The sequence below is a fragment of the Cervus elaphus genome, chromosome X, assembly GCF_910594005.1.
Source record: "Cervus elaphus chromosome X, mCerEla1.1, whole genome shotgun sequence".
Lineage (NCBI taxonomy): Eukaryota > Metazoa > Chordata > Mammalia > Artiodactyla > Cervidae > Cervus > Cervus elaphus.
Window position 1 is genome coordinate 23,664,313 of NC_057848.1, and position 5,321 is coordinate 23,669,633.

Below are 5,321 nucleotides of genomic sequence, written 5' to 3' on the forward strand. Positions count from 1 at the left end.
ACCTAGAGCTGAGAGAAGCCTCCTCTTGAGGTGCTTGTGGTAAGGTGGTATTCCTCTGGAGTCGAAGCCAGGGACTAACCTCTCATCTCGAGTTGATTCTTGGTCCACGGAGCTCTTTCGTGTTGCTACAGTGACCTCAGGATCCCTCTAGCCTTGAAACAGTGTTCTTTGGGTTTCTCTGGAGTGCCATCAAGGAAATTAAGGCTCCTTTCATGTGTGATGTGCAACACGGAATTGCTCTGCACGCAGTGCAGGGGAATTGGGCCTCATCTCACGGCGAGGGGGAAGTCTCATGGTTTTTCTCCAGTTGCGGCGGGACCCTGTGGTATATTCTCGAGTTACGACGGGGATGACCCTTCCACCCACGTGTTTGTTCAGCGAAGTCAGGACTTCTGCCTAGTTGCGAGGGACAACTCGGGGTTCTCCTCGAGGCTTGGCAGGGCCATTGGGATGCCTCTCCAGCTGAGGCGGGAGACCAAGGGTCCCTTTCCACGTGCCACAGGAATCCAGGGACTCCTATCAAGTTTCACGAGGAGTCAGGCATCGTCTCCTTTGGAGGCACTGATCTCCGTGTACCTCTGGAGTTGTCAAAGGATATGAGGCCTCCGGTCGCGATGAGGTGGGGAACTAGGTCTTTCTCTGTGGTCTACACAGGTGATTCAGACATCCTTTCGTCTTGGGAGATGCAAGACGAGCCTGCATTCAAGTCACTGCAGGGATATCCGGCCTTATTTCGAGGCAGGGCATCGTGGTGTCCATTCCACTTGAGGCCGCAAACTCAGGGTCCCTCTCACATACTTATAGCTGAGAGAAGCCTCCTCTTGAGGTGCTTGTGGTAAGGTGGTATTCCTCTGGAGTCGAAGCCAGGGACTAACCTCTCATCTCGAGTTGATTTTTGGTGCACGGAGCTCTTTCGTGTTGCTACAGTGACCTCAGGATCCCTCTAGCCTTGAAACAGTGTTCTTGGGGTTTCTCTGGAGTGCCACCAAGGAAATCAAGGCTCCTTTCATGTGTGATGTGCAGCACGGAATTGCTCTGCACGCAGTTCAGGGGAATCGGGGCTCATCTCGCGGCGAGGGGGAAGTCTCATGGTTTTTCTCGAGTTGCGGCGGGAACCTGGGGTATATTCTCGAGTTACCACGGGGATGGCCCTTCCACCCACGTGTTTCTTCAGCGACGTCAGGACTCCTGCCTAGTTGCGAGGGACAACTCGGGATTCTCCTCGAGGCTTGGCAGGGCAATTGGGACGCCTCTCCAGCTGAGGCGGGAGACCAAGGGTCCCTATCCACGTGCCACAGGAATCCTGGGACTCCTATCAAGTTTCACGAGGAGTCAGGCATCGTCTCCTTTGGAGGCACTGATCTCCGCGTACCTCTTGAGTTTTCAAAGGATGTGAGGCCTCCGGTCGCCATGAGGTGGGAAACTAGGTCTTTCTCTGTGGTCTCCACAGGGGATTCAGACATTCTTTCATCTTGGGAGATGCAAGACGAGCCTGCATTCAAGTCACTGCAGGGATATCCGGCCTTATTTCGCCTCAGGGCATCGCAGTGTCCATTCCACTTGAGGCCGCAAACTCAGGGTCCCTCTCACATACCTAGAGCTGAGAGAATCCTCCTCTTGAGGAGCTTGTGGTAAGGTGGTATTCCTCTGGAGTCGAAGCCAGGGACTAACCTCTCATCTCGAGTTGATTCTTGGTCCACGGAGCTCTTTCGTGTTGCTACAGTGACCTCAGGATCCCTCTAGCCTTGAAACAGTGTTCTTTGGGTTTCTCTGGAGTGCCATCAAGGAAATTAAGGCTCCTTTCATGTGTGATGTGCAACACGGAATTGCTCTGCATGCAGTGCAGGGGAATCGGGCCTCATCTCTCGGCGAGGGGGAAGTCTCATGGTTTTTCTCGAGTTGCGGCGGGAACCTGGGGTATATTCTCGAGTTACGATGGGGATGGCCCTTCCACCCACGTGTTTGTTCAGCGACGTCAGGACTCCTGGCTAGTTGCGAGGGACAACTCGGGATTCTCCTCGAGGCTTGGCAGGGCAATTGGGACGCCTCTCCAGCTGAGGCGGGAGACCAAGTGTCCCTTTCCATGTGCCACAGGAATCCTGGGACTCCTATCAAGTTTCACGAGGAGTCAGGCATCGTCTCCTTTGGAGGCACTGATCTCCGCGTACCTCTGGAGTTTTCAAAGGATGTGAGGCCTCCGGTCACGATGAGGTGGGGAACTAGGTCTTTCTCTGGGGTCTCCACAGGGGATTCAGACATCCTTTCGTCTTGGGAGATGCAAGACGAGCCTGCATTCAAGTCACTGCAGGGATATCCGGCCTTATTTCGCGTCAGGGCATCGCAGTGTCCATTCCACTTGAGGCCGCAAACTCAGGTTCCCTCTGACATACCTAGAGCTGAGAGAAGCCTCCTCTTGAGGTGCTTGTGGTAAGGTGGTATTCCTCTGGATTCGAAGCCAGGGACTAACCTCTCATCTCGAGTTGATTTTTGGTCCACGGAGCTCTTTCATGTTGCTACAGTGACCTCAGGATCCCTGTAGCCTTGAAACAGTGTTCTTGGGGTTTCCCTGGAGTGCCATCAAGGAAATCAAGGCTCCTTTCATGTGTGATGTGCAACACGGAATTGCTCTGCACGCAGTGCAGGGAAATCGGGCCTCATCTCGCGGCGAGCGGGAAGTCTCATGGTTTTTCTCGAGTTGCGGCGGGAACCTGGGGTATATTCTCGAGTTACGACGGGGATGGCCCTTCCACACACTTGTTTCTTCAGCGACGGCAGGACTCCTGCCTAGTTGCGAGGGACAACTCGGGATTCTCCTCGAGGCTTGGCAGGGCAATTGGGACGCCTCTCCAGCTGAGGCGGGAGACCAAGGGTCCCTTTCCATGTGCCACAGGAATCCTGGGACTCCTATCAAGTTTCTCTAGGAGTCAGGCATCGTCTCCTTTGGAGGCACTGATCTCCGCGTACCTCTGAAGTTTCAAAGGATGTGAGGCCTCCGGTCGCGAGGAGGTGGGGAACTAGGTCTTTCTCTGTGGGCTACACAGGTGATTCAGACATCCTTTCGTCTTGGGAGATGCAAGACGAGCCTGCATTCAAGTCACTGCAGGCATATCCGGCCTTATTTCGAGGCAGGGCATCGTGGTGTCCATTCCACTTGAGGCCGCAAACTCAGGGTCCCTCTCACATACTTATAGCTGAGAGAAGCCTCCTCTTGAGGTGCTTGTGGTAAGGTGGTATTCCTCTGGAGTCGAAGCCAGGGACTAACCTCTCATCTCGAGTTGATTTTTGGTGCACGGAGCTCTTTCGTGTTGCTACAGTGACCTCAGGATCCCTCTAGCCTTGAAACAGTGTTCTTGGGGTTTCTCTGGAGTGCCACCAAGGAAATCAAGGCTCCTTTCATGTGTGATGTGCAGCACGGAATTGCTCTGCACGCAGTTCAGGGGAATCGGGGCTCATCTCGCGGCGAGGGGGAAGTCTCATGGTTTTTCTCGAGTTGCGGCGGGAACCTGGGGTATATTCTCGAGTTACCACGGGGATGGCCCTTCCACCCACGTGTTTCTTCAGCGACGTCAGGACTCCTGCCTAGTTGCGAGGGACAACTCGGGATTCTCCTCGAGGCTTGGCAGGGCAATTGGGACGCCTCTCCATCTGAGGCGGGAGACCAAGGGTCCCTATCCACGTGCCACAGGAATCCTGGGACTCCTATCAAGTTTCACGAGGAGTCAGGCATCGTCTCCTTTGGAGGCACTGATCTCCGCGTACCTCTTGAGTTTTCAAAGGATGTGAGGCCTCCGGTCGCCATGAGGTGGGAAACTAGGTCTTTCTCTGTGGTCTCCACAGGGGATTCAGACATCCTTTCGTCTTGGGAGATGCAAGACGAGCCTGCATTCAAGTCACTGCAGGGATATCCGGCCTTATTTCGAGTCAGGGCATCGCGGTGTCCATTCCACTTGAGGCCGCAAACTCAGGGTCCCTCTCACATACCTAGAGCTGAGAGAAGCCTCCTCTTGAGGTGCTTGTGGTAAGGTGGTATTCCTCTGGAGTCGAAGCCGGGGACTAATCTCTCATCTCGAGTTGATTTTTGGTCCACGGAGCTCTTTCCTGTTGCTACAGTGACCTCAGGATCCCTCTAGCCTTGAAACAGTGTTCTTGAGGTTTTTCTGGAGTGCCACCATGGAAATCAAGGCTCCTTTCATGTGTGATGTGCAACACGGAATTGCTCTGCACGCATTGCCGGGAAATCGGGCCTCATCTCGCGGCGAGGGGGAAGTCTCATGGTTTTTCTCGAGTTGCGGCGGGAACCTGGGGTATATTCTCGAGTTACGACAGGGATGGCCCTTCCACACATGTGTTTCTTCAGCGACGTCAGGACTCCTGCCTAGTTGCGAGGGACAACTCGGGATTCTCCTCGAGGCTTGGCAGGGCAATTGGGACGCCTCTCCATCTGAGGCGGGAGACCAAGGGTCCCTATCCACGTGCCACAGGAATCCTGGGACTCCTATCAAGTTTCACGAGGAGTCAGGCATCGTCTCCTTTGGAGGCACTGATCTCCGCGTACCTCTTGAGTTTTCAAAGGATGTGAGGCCTCCGGTCGCCATGAGGTGGGAAACTAGGTCTTTCTCTGTGGTCTCCACAGGGGATTCAGACATTCTTTCATCTTGGGAGATGCAAGACGAGCCTGCATTCAAGTCACTGCAGGGATATCCGGCCTTATTTCGCCTCAGGGCATCGCAGTGTCCATTCCACTTGAGGCCGCAAACTCAGGGTCCCTCTCACATACCTAGAGCTGAGAGAAGCCTCCTCTTGAGGAGCTTGTGGTAAGGTGGTATTCCTCTGGAGTCGAAGCCAGGGACTAACCTCTCATCTCGAGTTGATTCTTGGTCCACGGAGCTCTTTCGTGTTGCTACAGTGACCTCAGGATCCCTCTAGCCTTGAAACAGTGTTCTTCGGGTTTCTCTGGAGTGCCATCAAGGAAATTAAGGCTTCTTTCATGTGTGATGTGCAACACGGAATTGCTCTGCATGCAGTGCAGGGGAATCGGGCCTCATCTCTCGGCGAGGGGGAAGTCTCATGGTTTTTCTCGAGTTGCGGCGGGAACCTGGGGTATATTCTCGAGTTACGATGGGGATGGCCCTTCCACCCACGTGTTTGTTCAGCGACGTCAGGACTCCTGGCTAGTTGCGAGGGACAACTCGGGATTCTCCTCGAGGCTTGGCAGGGCAATTGGGACGCCTCTCCAGCTGAGGCGGGAGACCAAGTGTCCCTTTCCATGTGCCACAGGAATCCTGGACTCCTATCAAGTTTCACGAGGAGTCAGGCATCGT